This window comes from Schistocerca cancellata, chromosome 3 (assembly GCF_023864275.1).
Source record: "Schistocerca cancellata isolate TAMUIC-IGC-003103 chromosome 3, iqSchCanc2.1, whole genome shotgun sequence".
In the NCBI taxonomy this organism is placed as follows: Eukaryota; Metazoa; Arthropoda; class Insecta; order Orthoptera; family Acrididae; genus Schistocerca; species Schistocerca cancellata.
Window position 1 is genome coordinate 756,453,371 of NC_064628.1, and position 19,017 is coordinate 756,472,387.

The following is a 19,017-nucleotide window of genomic DNA, read 5'->3' on the forward strand; positions in this document are numbered from 1 at the left end:
TGAAGCTTAGGTTTTGTAGGCAAGTTTGAGGCAGCTTCTCTGCTTGATTGTCCTATATCAGTTCACTGAGTCGACATCCTTTAGACCAATATGGTAATTAGTGAACAGGGAACGTTTTACATCCTGTAGAACTTGAGAAACATTATGGAATATTGATAGTAACTGACAAGTAAAAACTGGTAAAGACAATAAATAAAAATTATGTGACTATTGACTGATAGAAACTTTATAGTTCAAATAGCTACATCTACATCTACATCCATACTCCGCATCCCCACCTGACGGTGTGTGGCGGAGGGTACTTTGAGTACCTTAATCGGTTCTCCCTTCTATTCCAGTCTCGTATTGTTCGTGGAAAGAAGGGCTGTCGGTATGCCTACTCTCTCTGATTTTATCCTCATGGTCTCTTCGCGAGATATACGTAGGAGGGAGCAATATACTGCTTGCCTCGTCGGTGAAGGTATGTTCTCGAAACTTCAACAAAAGCCCGTACCGAGCTACTGAGCGTCTCTCCTGCAGAGTCTTCCACTGGAGTTTATCATCTCCGTAACGCTTTCGCGATTACTAAATGATCCTCTAACGAAGTGCGCTGCTCTCCGTTGGATCTTCTCTATCTCTTCTATCAACCCTATCTGGTACGGATCCCACACTGGTGAGCAATTTTCAAGCAGTGGGCGACAAGTGTACTGTAACCTACTTCCTTTCTTTTCGGATTGCATTCCCTTAGTATTCTTCCAATGAATCTCAGTCTGGCGTCCGCTTTACCGACGATCAACTTAAATGAGTTGAAAGATGTCCACTATTAGCATGGGAAACGAAACATATTTTTTATTTGTTCTTCATGAACTTTAATTTTCTTTCCAAATACCTGCCGGGTTTCTTTTACTGCTCGCTCTCAGTACAGACTGAATAACATCGGAGTGAGATTTAACCGTGCCGCACTCCCTTTTCAACTAGTACATTCCTTTCATCTTCTCCGGCAAAGATATCGTGACGCATACTCCAACCTTTATATAGAAGGGAATTGTTGCTCGGAAGCGACCTTGTACGACATGCTGCAGTGAGCAGAGCGACGATGGGAAAAGTTGTATTGGGTGTAGGGCGTGCGGGACGCGCACCTGGAGACTTGAACAGCGTCGGCTTCGCGGGCGTCGGCGCCTCCCGGCGGGGCGTCGCGGCGCCAGCTTTAATTTATTTGTGCTCATCTCGCCACCCCTGCAGCAGCGGCGCCCGGGAAATAAGAAATAAAACATGGAAGACAACACATGGGTGTTGCTAGGATTCATCTCGCAGCCGGTCTTCGCCCCCGTTCTATCCCTTCCCGCCATCGCCGTCGTCCCCCTCAGCGGACATAACAATACTAAAAAAAATCCTACCCTCCTTAACTGAAGCCTATCATCCCCCCCCCCTCTCCTTCCCGAGCTAGTCATGGCCGTTCGCCCTCCAAAAAATGGGAACTTTATGGAAATGTTTCCTTGTGTAATCTTGGGGCTTGCGGCCCGCGGCGGGAGTAGCGGGGTGAGGGGGGAAGGGAATTGCTTACTCCGGGATACACGAGGGAGGAAACGAAAAAAAAAGTTACTAATGCTGGAACTAATGAAAGCTTGTCCCCATCGCTGCAGTCTGCCCGCTCTCGGGTCATTCGGCCATCGCAAAGCTGACGCACCTCGCTAACTTCGTTACTGCCCTCCAAGTCCACACAAGGAGAGCTGCCATCTTGCTAGAATTTTCATATCCCCTCAGCCCTTCACGAAAAACTGGCACATGAGTTTACATTTTCCTATGGCCGTACAAAATAGCGTGTTTCTGTTAAGGTATTTCTCAGTTAACAAAAGGTTATATAGCGACTCAATATACGTAAGATACTTTGTCATGAAGCGGCAGTTTACCCAGAGGCGTTAAGTGAAATAGGACACTAGCCTCGAGACGCAATGTAGTTCGTTTTATTGAGAAAAATAATCTTTTATTTTTCTTCTGTACAAAATCATTGCCTTTGGTGATTTGGTATTGTTTATGTCTTTTTATGTGGTTGTGGGCGATAGATTGACAAAAACATGGAAGGGGAGAAGCCTTAAACATCCTGTCACATTAAAACTGTGTGCTGGACCGGGACTCGAACTCAGGACCTTTACTTTCGCGGGCAAGTGCTCTACCGACTGAGGCTACCCAAGCCGGACTCAAAACGCGTCGTCACAGCTTTACTTCCGCAGGTATCTAATCTCTTACCTTCCAAACTTGACGGAAGCTCTCCTGTGTGGGGGAGAAAGGCTTGCTTTCCGAAATATATCTGCTAATCTGTGTCAGTGTGCAATATACGCCGTATGCAAGATGTAGATGTGATCAGAGACTACAGCACCCATCACAGAAATGTCGTTGCCCTTTGGAAAGCAAGGACTGGCTTGAAACTGTAGAAGCAGCATCAGAAAAATCTGACACGTACGCTGCACAACAATTGATGTCAGCATGAAAGGCCAGCACGAGGCTGTCAGCGTATGGGCGAGTAAAACTTCAGCTGAACTATAAGACAACAGATTATGTTTTCGCATAAAAAAAGTGTAAGACATACGCTGACAGTAAGTGACAAACTAATCAGTTATGTCATCACAGAACATGTGTTTTTGGGAAGACCGGGTACTGCACTGCCGTTTAATTTCTAGCAAGAATGTATGGCTTTGATTTGAAAGATACATTGTGTTACTGCTATTATTAAGTAGAGGAATTATACAATATTAGAAATGCATTTCAGGTTATTCACTGTGATCAGAGATTTTTCACTACAACTAAACCATTGCTTTCTGCAAATCTCTATCGTTCCCACTTGGGAGAGTCAAGTAGTACAAAGCTTTATACGCAATTAGCCTATTTTTCACAGTCATTAATCCACTTAAACCACAGAGAAGAGTTGAAGATAATTTTTAGCTTGGATAACCTACAAAGACGGAGCACCAAGCATTCAAAATTTTTCTGCTGTGTTTCCACGGAGAAGCATGCAACTAAAATTATGCTATACTTTGCCCTCTGCCTCAGTAATCGTTACCCTTTTGGACAACCAGCTGAAAAACAAAGAGGGTTGCTGCAAATTAAATACCAGTGATCGCAAGTTATCTCTATTCAGTTGTAACAAAATACCACCGATAATTCCCCATTTATATCCGTTGTCGAAATTCAATCCATGGCAATACAGGCAGATGGGCACCACGTAGTGCAGGAAATAGAGGAATTCTGCTACATTGGGAGCCAAATGGCTCACGATGTACGAAGCAAGGGCGATATAATAAGCATACTAACACAGGAAGTAGAGGACATCAAAATTAGGTCTTATTTTAAAGGAATTTTTGGAGTGTGTTCAGAAGTGAATCGTGGAATGTGGAAAACTTGGAGAGAAAAAAAAAGCGTTTGAGATATGCTGTTGCAGATGTATGTTGAAAATAAAAGTGGCCTGGTAAGCTAAAAAATGAACATGTTATTAGCAGAATCATTAGGAAAGCAACGATAATTTACATATGGAGTACCGTCTAGAAGAAGTAATAGGCTGCTAGGATCTGTGTTACAATAGCAGGGAATGACTCCATGATACTCAAGGAGATAGGAATACATCCAACAACAAGGAAAGAGTGACACAGGAGAGCCATGTCCATCGGATCAGACTGGAGACTGATCCAAGAGGCGGGGAGGGGGAGACGAGAAAGATCTCTGCTCAACCAGCATAAACTTATTAATGGCGTGATGTGGAAGATATTGTTGTGATAAATATTTTTCTGATGTAGAAGAAATGGATATTACTAACATGGTCTCTAATTCTTCGAATCTGCTCCACTTGTAACATGACAAAATTTGATCTACGTCTGTAAATTCGCAAGCATTACCCCTACGTACAGCTAGTCATTCCTTATATTCCCCCCTCCCCCTCCACCCCCCCACTAACACTGCTGGTCTTGTTAAAACAGTAATAAAATTCGACCCGGCTTGTCTAGTGGGCGTTACGCCAAGAAGGCATCGTAGTATTTACTGTTTTTTAAGTTAAGAAAAATAGCTTAAGATGTCATTTGCCAAGTGGTAGTCTCAGTACCACCCAAACGTAACTGGAATCGAAAGCAGTTATCAGCAGCCCTGTAGTACCCTCATACTAATATAACTTACTTATGTAATTCAGACAGTTGGTCACGTGCACAAAATGTGTAGTTTTAAGTTCATTAATGGTGAGTTTTGTTACGTTAATGCCATATTTCTCGTCTGATGAGCTTACTTGCTACGTTTGTCCTCCTCCTATGGTACAACAATAACAAGCATCGTCAATTTTTAGTCGACGACGAAATGTCTTGAAATTTCGTCGGTAGCCAGTGGGATGTTATGTTTCACCCCAACATTCCTGATCGATGACTTTTGGTGCTGCCTGGGGTTGAATGACGGACCTCATAACAATTTTCCACAGGCAGACTTGTCGTACGATACTCTGGGTGAAACCATATCATTCCCATGAAGAATATGCCCTTCTGTCTCAGGCAAGTGAAGGCATTGGAAGCAATTTAGAGACGGCCTTGTGATTCGCCCTTTATTAGTTACTGTATTTCGGAAATATTTTTTATATAATTTACAAGGTGTTGGCAACTGCATAACTCTTTACAATACGATGAAATCTTTCGGATTCGACTGATAGCTTTTACTCCTTCGGTAATCGTTCTAGAAGAAACGCTACATCTACTGTTAGACCCTTGTAGCAATAAGATGTTCGATGCGCCAAGTATAGTTAATGAGCGTAGACGCCAACAAGTAAGAGAGGAGTTTTATGTCAACAAGTAGAGCAGTTTTATAACATCTGTTACTTACAAGGCGAGAACTAGACAACCAATATGGAGTCCAACATGAGTAGTCCTCGTACTGTCTCTTTTGAGACTAAATACTTCAGTATTCATCTGTCTCCTCTGATAAATTTCCTGCAAACGATAGTCTGTGGTTAGCACCTGCTGTTCGTTGTTTTGAGTCTTCTCTCAGACGCAGGAGCAAAAAATTTGTTTCTTAGGATTTAGTATTTTCACGAGTTCGTTCCGGCTGAAAGTCATACTTTCCATTCGAAAACAGGTCATTAAGAGGTGGTAGGATATTGCGTCGCCGTGTCATTAGGTAGATGGCCGCCATCATAATCGATTAAAAGAAAGACAGCGTTGCTTGTTCTCTGGAAGCAGCGCACACCGCAGCCACAACGGCCCAGCTTGAAATGAAGCTGTATTGCGCGTATGGAACAGTGCCGATCAGGACATTTGAGACCTCAGAACAGACACTTGGAAAATAATTAAACACACCTAAAGCAGAGAAAAATAAATAGAAAACTTTAGGAACAATTTAGATACTAAGGTATTTATCAAAACAGAACTTAACTTGCAAGGAAACCAGAACTTGTCGACAGTCGGAATCAAAAGATGAAAAACTACTATCATACGAAAACGTTGTGCGGACTATAAATCTGCTGGCTTTTCTAACAGTTCTCCAAGCAGTGTCTTGTACATTTTCGGTAACCGGAAAGAGAATACCTGCGAAGAAGCAGTGATAATATTAAACGTAATTTCTGAGAATCCTGATTGGCAGGCAGGAAATAATTTCTGAGAACCCTGATTGGCAGGCAGGAAATATCATACAGTTCACAAACAACGTAGAGTTTCACCAGTTAATAGACGTATTCGAGATTAAACGCATTATCAAGAGTCAGACCAGAAAATATACAGAATTAACAGTATTTACATACACATTTCTCAACTGTTCTGCACTGAGAAACGTTCTGTAGAAATAAACTAAACTCAAGTGAAGTCATATTGCACGCAAGGCATATTGTCACTTGGGTCACACTGTTACCTAAATGATTTATCTCGAAGATGTGCGGAATCCAGTTAAATTTGCCAGTGGAGTTCGTTGTTATGTCACCAGAATCCTTACTTCAATAAGACAAAATTGTTTCACCTTTTTACCCTGACGGTCGATTAGCCCTGGTTTCCTCACAGATTACTTTGTGGTTATGTAAATACTTTCATTCTATCCCATTCCTACGGTTTCCTACTATTTTTTCTGTGCTTAAGATATTTTTATTGCCGTAAAAAGGTGCAAATTTATGCTGTGATTTGGACAGTTACTCTCGTCATTTTTAAAATCGTATTTTTAACCACCGGTCAGTCAGTGTTCTTTGCGTGCTTCCATTTGATTGTAAATATGTCACGTTTACATCAACTTCTGTCTGCTTAGTGTACTTTTTGACCAGTCTGTATTGATTTTGTTCGACAAACAGAGAAAATGAATGTTACAAATTCTTTATTAATTAAACTCCACAAACCCTTGGACGTATGGATGTTTTTGAGAATAAATCTATAATTTTCTGTTGGGAAAAATTGGAAGACCTACAAAAAATATAAAAGCGGCGGTATAAATGATTTCTGTGTTACGGATTCCCTAAAATTTCTTTTAAAATTGTACTGAAATAATCTCAGTGAAAATTATCTTGCCTATAATCCACCAACATAATCGAGACACGTTAGTAAACTTTTCATTACGTAAAGCGTTTTCACAGTTTTTTGTCTAAGAATATGCAGATTGCATCCACAGTTTCTGCGCCATCAGTGTGAAAATCAAGCAGTCCATAAAAATAACCAAAATGTTCTCTAACGATTGCTTGCGGGCATCATTAAGTGCCAGCCAGTATGCGAGTGATTTTTCATGATCGCTCACTAGATTTATTAAAATTTTCGTTCTCATAGAAAGAGAAGTTTTTCGTTAGCGTTATAATATGCTCATCATATTATTGTTTGGGGGCAGTCTATGTTCCTGGCGGTGATGCAATGAAAACAATAAAATTAATAAAGAAAATTATCTAACTCCTTCCCATAGTCAGAAGCGATTACTGTTTGCATTTTACTAAAGTGTTCCTGATAACTGTATGTGGTAGAAATACGCTGAACAATCTGCGAAAAATATATTTGACACTTTCGAAATCTATAGTTACTTACATACGGTAGAATTCAATATAAACTTCATGATTGAGGGTACTTAATGCCTGCCTCCAAATAGTCTCTAAGCACTATTCTTAACGTTCATACACGTAATACAACGTAGGCCTAGATGCTGTCGGCCGTTTCAGTTTCCTCTGAACAGCGTCCATGAGAATAATGTCTACTTACTCTCATCGGTTCCCGTTGAAGTTCCCTAGATTAAATCGACCATTTACTGCCACTGTAGTAATACATCTGTAAATTCTTCCTTCGTGACAATTTGATTAGGATCGTAACAGTCTGAGAATTACACGTACTCGAGAATGCGAGACCGAAGTACTGTGTGCACGTAGATGCGCGACAGTTTCCCCGAATTCCCCCCCCCCCCCTTTCCCACCCTCCAACAGATTTAAGCCTTCTATTCGCCGTCCGTGGAACTGATTTTAGCGAGTGAGATGGTGCAAATTGTTAGCATAGCTGGCTCGCATTCGGGGAGCAGCTTAATTCCAGTCACTCTCTGTCCATTTCTGTGATTCTGCAAAATCCTTTAAGGCAAGTCCCGGGATGCTTTCCTTGAAAAGGAAACTGACAATTTCCTTTTCTATTGTTGTCCATTCTGAGCGTGTGCGCCGTCTCTAATAAGCTCACGCCATACGAGACGTTGAACCCTAATCTCCAGTTCTTTTTCTTACAACTAATTTTACATGTCCGTTCCACTTAATAGTGCCCAGTAATGTTACCCCTAGATACGCAACCCATATTATTGAATCGAGAGGCTTAGCAGTAATTCTGTAATTGCGTACTACGATTTTTATCTCTTTTTTTATGCTTACCTTGTTATTTCCACATTAGAGCGAGGTAACATTCACTTCAACATCTGGAATTTTTATCTGAGTCATTCTGAATTTCCAGACAGTTACCGATCGATGAGGCTTCACTGTAGACGAAACAAATATCGGCGAATAAACTGGAATTTATTTTCTTGTATTATCTTGTATTGTTTATTCTCACTCTTTCAGTTAAATTGTATGTACTGAAGTGATGTGCAGATTCATTTTTTTGGGGAGAATACGTTAACTGTTCACGATGAGTATACTGCAGCACAGTGGCACAATTGCACTATAAGATTCTTAAATTTAACTCGTAATTATTAATGCTTGTACTTTGAAATCAACAGTAATACATAAAAAAACAAATGTCACCGACTATGAAGTCTACATTTTCGGTGTCTTCTTATTGTTTCAATGAGCTATTTATTTTTGGTTCTCTGTGTTTCTAATGAATATGAAGTTATTGATTTTCATTTTAAAATTACTGAGGTTTTACGGGTTGCAGTTTTATGCGCATTGTGTGAGAGTGCAGTTTTCTCTGTTTGTTATTATTTCGTCGTATGCGTGGTTGTTAGTATGTCTGACTTTTCTAGAACGATTTGGAAAGTTTCACCAACGCGCCGTATGATGGTGAATGTATCAGTGCTTGCGATTTACGTATCAGTGTCCGGTTCAGTTCCTAGTACAGTTCAAGTCTGAGTAATATCAGTCATCGTAATACATAAAATGGGCTTCGCAGTAGTTGTATATTTAAACCTTTTTGTAACCATAGATCCTGAAATCAAATATTGTCAAATCAACATTTAACCACTGGAGATGTTCTTTGAGAAGAAGTTGTCATTAGAACATGATCTGGCAAGTTTATCCAAGTTGCACAGTGTTTGAGCAGGTGAATAAATGCGCAACTCTTAAATTCGGCGGTTAGAGACAGGATTTTATTGTCAATGTTAAAGAATTTTTAAACAATTTTTGCTAAAGAGTTCTTATGATCTCATGAGATTCACAGTGAATCAAGACTCTTCAAACCGCTTTATTTGCTTTAATAGCCTTTTGTTAGGAACACAACAGGTTTCTCCCCGTTACAGGTACATTGTGGTGGTGTTGTACCACAAGTTCGTGCTGGTAAACATTCATCCCTAGTGTGCGACCATGAAAAGCCTTGAGAATCGCATGATTGTTTGAGGGCTAATCATTGCATCACCTGAAGTTGTGCATGTAACAGTGAGAAACCGGTAGTGTTCCCAGTGAAAAGAGTACATAACAGCTAAAGCGACTGGAGGAGTCTTGATACACTGTGAATCCCATCAATTCATAAGAACTTTTCTAGAAAAAAAACCATTTTAAGATTCTTAAACATTAAAAAAGTACGTTTTTAGCTGTGGCTGCCCTATGTACAAAACAGTACAAAGAATTTTAATTTTATATGAGAGTAAAGGGTTTCTCGTCGAATCTAGATGATAAAACTTTTCAGGTTGATAGCCGAGTCAATGCGTCGTTCACCGGAGAACGACGCATTGACTTCGCTGTCAACCCGAGAAGATTTTATCATAGAATTTTAATTATCGCAGAGACAAAATAGAATTTTTTTCAGTTACATGTCAGGAGTCATTGGTAAAGTGAAGATAGTCTGGGCCATATCGTTTGGCATTTCTAGCGGCATGCTACAAGAATTTAGAAATGCAAAGCAATAACTTTATATCCATTAGGTACATAGAGAACAAAAAATAAACAGTGAATTGGAACAACAAGACAATCCTGCAATGTGCAGAATTGATACTTCCAGCAGTTTTTTCGCTACGATTAATTCTGACGTACAAGCATTAATGGTTCAAATGGCTCTGAGCACTATGGGACTCAACATCTGAGGTCATCAGTCCCCTAGAACTTAGAAGTACTTAAACCTAACTAACCTAAGGACATCACACACATCCACGCCCGAGGCAGGATTCGAACCTGTGACCGTAGCGGTCGCGCGGTTCCAGACTGAAGCGCGTAGAACCGCTCGGTCACACCGGCCGGCTACAAGTATTAATAATTAAGAATGAATAATAAGAATCATTTGGGCAATTCAGTCATTTTGTTGCAGTTAGCCGGCCGCGGTGGCCAAGCGGTTCTAGGCGCTTCAGTCCGGAATCGCGCGACTCCTACGGTCGCAGGTTTTTAATCCTGCCTCGGGCATGGATGTGTGTGATGTCCTTAGGTTAGTTAGGTTTAAGTAGTTCTAAGTTCTAGGGGACTGATGACCTCAGATGTTAAGTCCCAGAGCCATTTGAAGCATTTGAACTACGTAAACCTAACTAACCTAAGGACATCACACACATCCATGCCCGAGGCAGGATTCGAACCTGCGTCGTAGCAGTCCCGCGGTTCCGGACTGAAGTGTCTATAACCGCACGGCCACCTCGTCCGGCAAAGAATAATTTTCACACAGCCGATTTACAGTTTTGTTTTTAAATTTACCTATGTATATTGCAAGTTGTTTTATATGTAGTAAAAAGCAAAAATGACTTACTTCGCATAGATAAGAGTACTTGGTTGGTTTCCACAATGCTCCTGTTTGATTTATGTCAGCCCTGTTGACTGCGACTGCGCACTGCTTTCATCTTTCTTCATTGCGTGGAAATGCTAACATGCGAAATCCACCTTCGCCTCTATTGGAGCAACCAAATGCAGCACAACCAGGCATCGTTTACGAACGTCTGCAGAACGAATTACAGATGTCAAAAACAATATTGTACAATTACAAACTTGTTTACTTCAAACATGTAGGCCTACCGACTTCATCACAAAACGCTTCATTATTTCAACTCGTATTTAAGATCGCAAACGCTAATTACGTACTAAAAACGGTATACAACTAAATCGAACATGCATGCACAACGCATAACAAGTCTCTCTATAATTGAAATACCCTTTAATCGTTTCCAAAAGTCCTCTGAACTTCAATTCAACTCAAAAGCACGGCGAACATAGGAAGCGCGAGAGACGTTTGGCAGAAAAATGGCGCCGAAGCTAATCAACCAATCACGGTCAGCATCACCTATGGTCACTGTCTCCCTATACACGCTCTCTAATAGTGCTCAGAGCCGTTTGAACCATTTTTGTTGCAGTTGCCCGTGAGTAATAGACTTGCTGCCCGAAAATTAATCCGTGCATGTGCTCAGTACTTACAATATAACTGCGAGAGTACTCATAGTTTTAATTATCATCTCGAAAAAATAGTTACGTGCGCCACTGCAGGTGAGCAAAACGCTTCATTATTTCAACTCGTATTTAAGATCGCAAACGCTAATTACGTACTAAAAACGACATACAACTAAATCGAACATGCATGCGCAACGCATAACAAGTCTCTCAATAATTCAAATACCCTTTAATCGTTTCCAAAAGTCCTCTGAACTTCAATTCAACTCAAAAGCACGGCGAACATAGGAAGCGCGAGAGACGTTTGGCAGAAAAATGGCGCCGAAGCTAATCAACCAATCACGGTCAGCATCACCTATGGTCAGTGTCTCCCTATACACGCTCTCTAATAGTGCTCAGAGCCGTTTGAACCATTTTTTGTTGCAGTTGCCCGTGAGTAATAGACTTACTGCCCGAAAATTAATCCGTGCATGTGCTCAGTACTTACAACATAACTGCGAGAGAACTCATAGTTTTAATTATCATCTCATCTCGAAAAAATAGTTACGTGCGCCACTGCAGGTGAGCAAAATGGGGCAGCCCACCCCGCCCCCCCCCCCCCCCCCCCCATATGGCCACACCTTGCAGTTTTGGCTTCTCTGCAAGCGTGCTACGGTACCGAAGCACGCGTATTTCAATGTGTAGCACGATTACAGACATGAGCCTGCAAACAAACAATAATTTATTGCATAAATTTATTATTTCAATATGACAATTAAAACTTCGAGTACCGCGTTCATTGTCTCGCGCTGCTTGATTGTCTCGGTACACCAGCTCGCTCGCGACCCAGCTGTATTTTTCCGTGAGTAGGGCAACATGCAGAGGACTCGAGCTCTCGCTGCGCCAGAGTTGACTTTGGCACCTCCTTACCCCCCCACCCTGCCACCCCTCCCACACCGACGAAAGAACAGGCTGCGCCTCTCCGCGGGTGGCTGCGCATCGCAACCGGGGCGGGATCCCGTCGACGCGGACTCGCCCGACCTGCAACCGCCTGCGACACGCGCATTGTTTCATCCGGCATCGCTTTAACTGAACCCGATACTGAACCCGACCAGGACTGATGGGATCCCCTATTTGGTCGCATTGTGGCCCGCTCCAGCTTCCTGTCTTTAGACAATCGCGCAAACGAACCTATGGGGATCGGGCGACGAGAGGAGAAAAAAAAAGATCTGCTCGCCGATACACAATTGAGGCTTCTGAAGCGGCCGCGAGTGAAAAAATTAAATTCTTTGCCGGCTCTCGATTTTTTTGCACCCGTCCTATCATTTTTTTCTCTCTCCCTGTGCTGCCGAGTTGCGCCCTTAGTGTCAACCATCGGAGGTAGCGGCGCGGCGACCCACCCTTCAAAAGGAACCGATGGGGGCAACTATATATATGGATGCGACTGAATCCTTCGAGCCCACACCGTCCTAAAACTGTCCTTTCACCCTCGGTGAATGAGGACACGGTATAAAGGACTCTGGCAAGGGAACGCCGGCATACTTTCACCGATACCGGGCCACCTCGCCGATTCTGATCCACTGTACCTATTGGCACCCCTCCCACCCCACATCCCCCCTTCACCTCTCTCTCCTGCGTTCCCCGCCCTCCTCAGCTCATCCCCTGAACGTCGGTCTCATTTGGGCAGGACGGGACCTGGCACAATGGGAGACTTCCACGCCCGATCAGAACTCGCGGATCCGCCGACAAAACATTTATAATTGACTCGAATTACTCAGACGTTCCGTGCCGTTCCGTTACGCGCACGTTATTTCTGTTTCTTTATCTGTCTCTTCTTGCCTCGCGCATTTCTCGAGGTAGAGTTTCGGCAGCCGGACGTACCTGGGGAGGGAAGGGCATTTTTATTCATTGCTGCCGTGGCGCGGCGCGTCGCGGCGCACGGCGATGCAGTTCTGAGTCGAGTCGGCGGCGAGCGTCCGCGCAGAGATGGCAGTTTAGATAGCGCGGACGTCCCGCTGAAGCCAACTGCGCGCCAGCACCCGCCGTCGCGGGATACGCCCTTCTGCCCCGGTTGTGATTGAATTACGAGCTCCCAGCACTGCTGCAGCTGGAGGAATGGGCGTACCTAAAGTTCAGAACGGCGATAGCCGCCAGCCGTGCCTAGTTTTAACTGCGGGCAGAGGTGGCCCGTCTTGAGTCGATGTTGCTAGATTTTCGAAAAGCCTTCGTCTTATTACGGCACAAACGAGGTTTAAGAGAAAAGTTATGAGACTGATTTTTTATCTACCAAAGTTTTTATTTATTTTTTTTCAAATAACAGTACTGTCCCCTTCAGAATAACTCCTTCGGCAGTTGTATACCGCTGCAGTCGTCGTTCCCAACGGCGAAAGGCTACAGCTGACACATTGTATTCAGTGTTTTCCATACTCCCAAAAAAAACCGCCCTTTTACACTACTGGACATTAAAATTGCTACACCAAGAAGAAATGCAGATGATAAACGGGTATCAATGGACAGATATGTTATACTAGAACTGACATGTGATAACATTTTCACGCAATTTGGGTGCATGGATCCTGAGAAACCAGTACCCAGAACAACCACCTCTGACCGTAATAACGGCCTTGATACGCCTGGGCATTGAGTCAAACACAGCTTGGATGGCGTGTACAGGTACACCTACCCATGCAGCTTCAACACGATACCACCGTTCATCAAGAGTAGTGCCTGGCGTATTGTGACGAGCCAGTTGCTCGGCCACCATTGACCAGACGTTTTCAGTTGGTGAGAGATCTGGAGAATGTGCTGGCCAGGGCAGCAGTCGAACATTTTCAGTATCCAGAAAGGCCCGTGCAGGACCTGCAACATGCGGTCGTGCATTATCCTGCTGAAATTTACGGTTTGGCAGGGATCGAATGAAGGGTAGAGCCACGGGTCGTAACACATCTGAAATGTAACGTCCACTGTTCAAAGTGCCGTCAATGCGAACAAGAGGTGACCGAGACGTGTAACCAATGGCATCCCATATCATCACGCCGGGTGATACGCCAGTATGGCGGTGACGAATACATGCTTCCAACGTGCGTTCACCGCGATGTCGTCAAACACGGATGCGACCTTCATGATGCTGTAAACAGAACCTGGATTCATCCGAAAAAATGACGTTTTGGCATTCGTGCACCCAGGTTCGTCGTTGAGATGGCTCTGAGCACTATGGGACTCAACATCTTAGGTCATCAGTCCCCTAGAACTTAGAACTACTTAAACCTAACTAACCTAAGGACATCACACACACCCATGCCCGAGGCAGGATTCGAACCTGCGACCGTAGCAGTCCCGCGGTTCCGGACTGCAGCGCCAGAACCGCTAGACCACCGCGGCCGGCCAAGGTTCGTCGTTGAGTACACCATCGCAGGCGCTCCTGGTTGTGACGCAGCGTCAAGGGTAACAGCACCCATGGACTCCGAGCTGATAGTCCATGCTGCTGTAAACGTCGTCGAACTGTTCGTGCAGATAGTTGTTGTCTTGCAAACGTCCCCATCTGTTGATTCAGGGATCGAGACGTGGCTGCACGATCCGTTACAGCCACGCGGATCAGATGCCTGTCATCTCGACTGTTAGTGATATGAGGCCGTTGGGATCCAGCACGGCGTTCCGTATTACCCTCCTGAAGCCACCGATTCCATATTCTGCTAACAGTCATTGGATCTCGACGAACGCGAGCAGCAATGTCGCGATACGATAAACCGAAATGGCTGTGAGCACTATGGGACTTAACATCTATGGTCATCAGTCCCCTAGAACTTAGAACTACTTAAACCTAACTAACCTAAGGACATCACACAACACCCAGTCATCACGAGGCAGAGAAAATCCCTGACCCCGCCGGGAATCGAACCCGGAAACCCGGGCGCGGGAAGCGAGAACGCTATCGCACGACCACGAGCTGCGGACATACGATAAACCGCAATCGCGATAGGCTACAATTCGACCTTTATCATTGTCGGAAACGTGATGGTACGCATTTCTCCTCCTTACAAGGTGCATCACAACGACGTTTCACCGGGCAACGCCGGTCAACAGCTGTTTGTGTATGAGAAATCGGTTGGAAACTTTCCTCATGTCAGCACGCCAACCTTGTGTGAATGCTCTGAAAAGCTAGTCATTGGCATATCACAGTATCTTCTTCTTCTCGGTTAAATTTCGCGTCAGTAGCACGTCATCTTCGTGGGGTAGCAATTTTAATGGCCAGTAGTGTAAGACGTTTTTCAATCTCGTGGAAAGAAAGGAAGTCATAACGACGGAGATCAGATGGACAAGGGGGCTCTGGAACAACACAATGTCATTTGAGGTCAAATATTCCATGATGGATGTAGTCCTATGACATGGGGCGTTCTCGTATGCATCGTCTACTTGTGTGCAGTGTCTGGTCACACTCGATTCGCTCTTTTCCTGAGCCTTTCGAGGACGACATTTTGTAATCCATCACCCTTATTGTTAAACGTCGGCCTGATGTCACAAGAAACACTCGGACACATTCGACGTTTTTCTCGTTTTTTGAAGTCAAAGATCTCCCTGAGAGCTTCTGTAAAGTTTGGAAGGTAGGAGACGAGGTACTGGCAGAAGAAAAGCTGCGAGGACAGGGCGTGAGTCGTGCTGGGGTAGCTCAGATGGTAGAGCACTTGCCCGCGAAAGGCAAAGGTCCCGAGTTCGAGTCTCGGTCGGGCACACAGTTTTAATCTGCCAGGAAGTTCCACGTCTACTTAGTTTCTGGTGAATCTCCACATTAGTGAGAGTTGAAGACTAGGTTAAAGACTGACTCAATAAATCCGTTGTGCGACCGGGATCTGATCCCGTGACCGTTTCGGCTTCCAGGGAGGCACTTTACCGCTAGGCCATAGAAATCCTGAATACCTTCTAAAATATCTTTCTCCTTTTACATAAACTTATTATTCTTGAGGTTTTCTTGTTGAAAAATATGTCAGTTTGCTAGTAAAGACAGTACGCAGCACACCTACTTAGTAGATCCTGACATTTAATGAAGTGCCGGCATTCCAGGGCCGGCGAATTGTAAAAGACGCCTACCATTGCTGGCAAGCGTCGGGGAACATTTTGTCACCCCCTCAAGTGATCTATCGCCACTAGAATTTTGATACAGAGGACTTGATGGATGACGCCTGAAGCTCCCGGAGAGTATTCGCCATGAATGATTGTGTATACAGAGATGCAGGAACACGTGCAGACGATTGGCAATTGGCGCAGGAACTGGCGCTGAACCATCAACGTGAACAAATCTAACGTGCTGAGCATAAATAAGCGGAAAGAGCCGTTGCTGTATGATTAAAAAAATGGTTCAAATGGCTCAGAAGACTATGGGACTAAACATTTGAGGTCATCAAAGTTAGAACTACTTAAACCTAAGTAACCTAAGGACATCAGACACATCCATGTCCGAGGCAGGATTCGAACCTGCGACCGTAGCGGTCGCGCGGTTCCAGACTGAAGCGCCTAGAACCTCTCGGCCATTTCGGCCGGCTAACTCGTTTCCAGTGACCGACTGACCACTGGCGTCGTTCTGTACGTCACATCAAACGTCGATAAGCATTTCCTGCAGAAATGTGTGGCATATGAGGCGCCACTCGATCATTGTGTCCCATGTTTTCAACTCCCTACGCACTTTGGCTTTAGGAAACGTAAAGGGACGAGAGAGGCAATTCTGACGTTACGGCTAATAATGGAAGCAAGGCTAAAGAAAAATCAAGACACTTTCATAGGATTTGTCGACCTGGAAAAAGCGTTCGACAACATAAAATGGTGCAAGCTGTTCGAGATTCTGAAAAAAATAGGGGTAAGCTATAGGGAGAGACGGGTCATACACAATATGTACAACAACCAAGAGGGAATAATAAGAGTGGGCGGTCAATAACGAAGTGCTTGTATTAAGAAGGGTGTAAGACAACGCTGTAGCCTTTCGCCCCTACTCTTCAATCTGTACATCGAGGAAGCAATGATGGAAATAAAAGAAAGGTTCAGGAGTGGAATTAAAGTACAAGGTGAAAGGATATCAATGATACGATTCGCTGATGACATTGCTGTCCTGAGTGAAAGTGAAGAAGAATTAAATGATCTGCTGAACGGAATGAACAGTCTAATGAGTACACAGTGTGGTTTGAGAGTAAATCGGAGAAAGACGAAGGTAATGAGAAGTAGTAGAAATGAGAACAGCGAGAAAATTAACATCAGGATTGATGATCACGAAGTCAATGAAGTTAAGGAATTCTGCTACCTAGGCAGTAAAATAACCAATGACGGACGGAGCAAGGAGGACATCAAAAGCAGACTCGCTATGGCAAAAAAGGCATTTCTGGCCAAGAGAAGTCTATTAATATCAAATACCGGCCTTAATTTGAGGAAGAAATTTCTGAGGATGTACGTCTGGAGTACAGCATTGTATGGTAGTGAAACATGGACTGTGTAAAAACCGGAACAGAAGAGAATCGAAGCGTTTGACATGTGGTGCTATAGACGAATGTTGAAAATTAGGTGGACTGATAAGGTAAGGAATGAGAAGGTTCTACGCAGAATCGGAGAGGAAAGGAATATGTGGAAAACACTGATAAGGAGAAGGGACAGGATGATAGGACATCTGCTAAGACATGGGGAATGACTTCCATGGTACTAGAGGGAGCTGTAGAGGGCAAAAACTGTAGAGGAAGACAGAGATTGGAATACGTCAAGCAAATAATTGAGGACGTAGGTTGCACAAGTGCTACTCTGAGATGAAGAGGTTAGCACAGGAAAGGAATTCGTGGCGGGCCGCATCAAACCAGTCAGTAGACTGATGACAAAAAAAAAAAAAAGTCGCACTTTGTACTGGCTAGTAGCACTTTGGAACTCACGATGATTTCTTCTGCTAATTTCGTGCAATGTTTCACAACATCCGTCATGTCCAGACGGAATTGTCACTCAGGTGCCACCCAACGACTAGTTCGCTTTCGAGGTCACTGACCTCACCTGAGCGACCTGTACTGCTCCTCTGCTGACAACACGATACTCCCCGCTTTGTTTTACTCTGGCGGGTCCGCCTCTGTTGGCACCTAGTGGTCAGTTACGCATTAGGATTGCGCGGGTGCTTTTGATCAGATAGTGCGGGTCTGCCCACGACTCGTGCAGGCGGCATACGGCACAGCCGAGCGTCCGCTGGCGGCGGTCCAGCGGCGGCGCGGCCGAGCGTTCCGGGCAGTGCGATGTTCCCCCGCGTCCTGCGGTGGCTCGGCCTTGCTGCCGGCGGGACGCCGCTAATGCTTCCGCCTCCGGCCGCAGCACTGCCTGCCACAGGCTCCTATACTCCCACCGCGTGCTAACGGGGCCCTCATCTACGCGACCGGCAACCACATTTTCACCTGCGGGAACCTGCTTTTTACTCACTACACAGCCTCCGAGAAACCGACCTGAGTGCGGGTGTTTGAATTTTCTGCGTACATCTATGCTTTGCAAACCACTGTGAAATGGTTTGGCATATGGTATTTTCCATTTCAGTACTTAGTAAGGCCGCTTCCAGTTCGGAGCGTCTGTAATTAGTCTCATCCTTTCTTCGCGTCTCCTGCAGATACGTAGCTAGCTGCAGAATATTCCTAGATGTCTCTCTTGAAGCTGGTTATTGAAACTTTCTAAATACGAGTACGCATTCGCGGGATGATTAGCGTCTATCTTCAAATGTCTTTCATTTCAGGATTTTCAGCATCACAGTGATGCTCTCCCATGGATCAGACAAACCTCTGACCATTCGTAATGAATTGCCTTGTGTTCGTTCCACATCCCGTGTCAGTCCTATTTGGTGCAGGTCCCACGAGCAGTATTCTAGGATGCGACGCGCGGTCTTTTTTGTAAGAAATCTTGACTGGAAGCATTGTCCCGGTATCCGAGGACTACACAGCAATCTGCCACCTGATTTATCTACCTCTGGGCCTATATGGTCATGCCATGCCACACTCCTTCATCTACATCTACGTGATACTCTGCAATTCACACTTAAGTTCCTGGCAGACTAGTCACTGAACCTCTTTCAGACTAATTCTTTACTGCTCCATTCT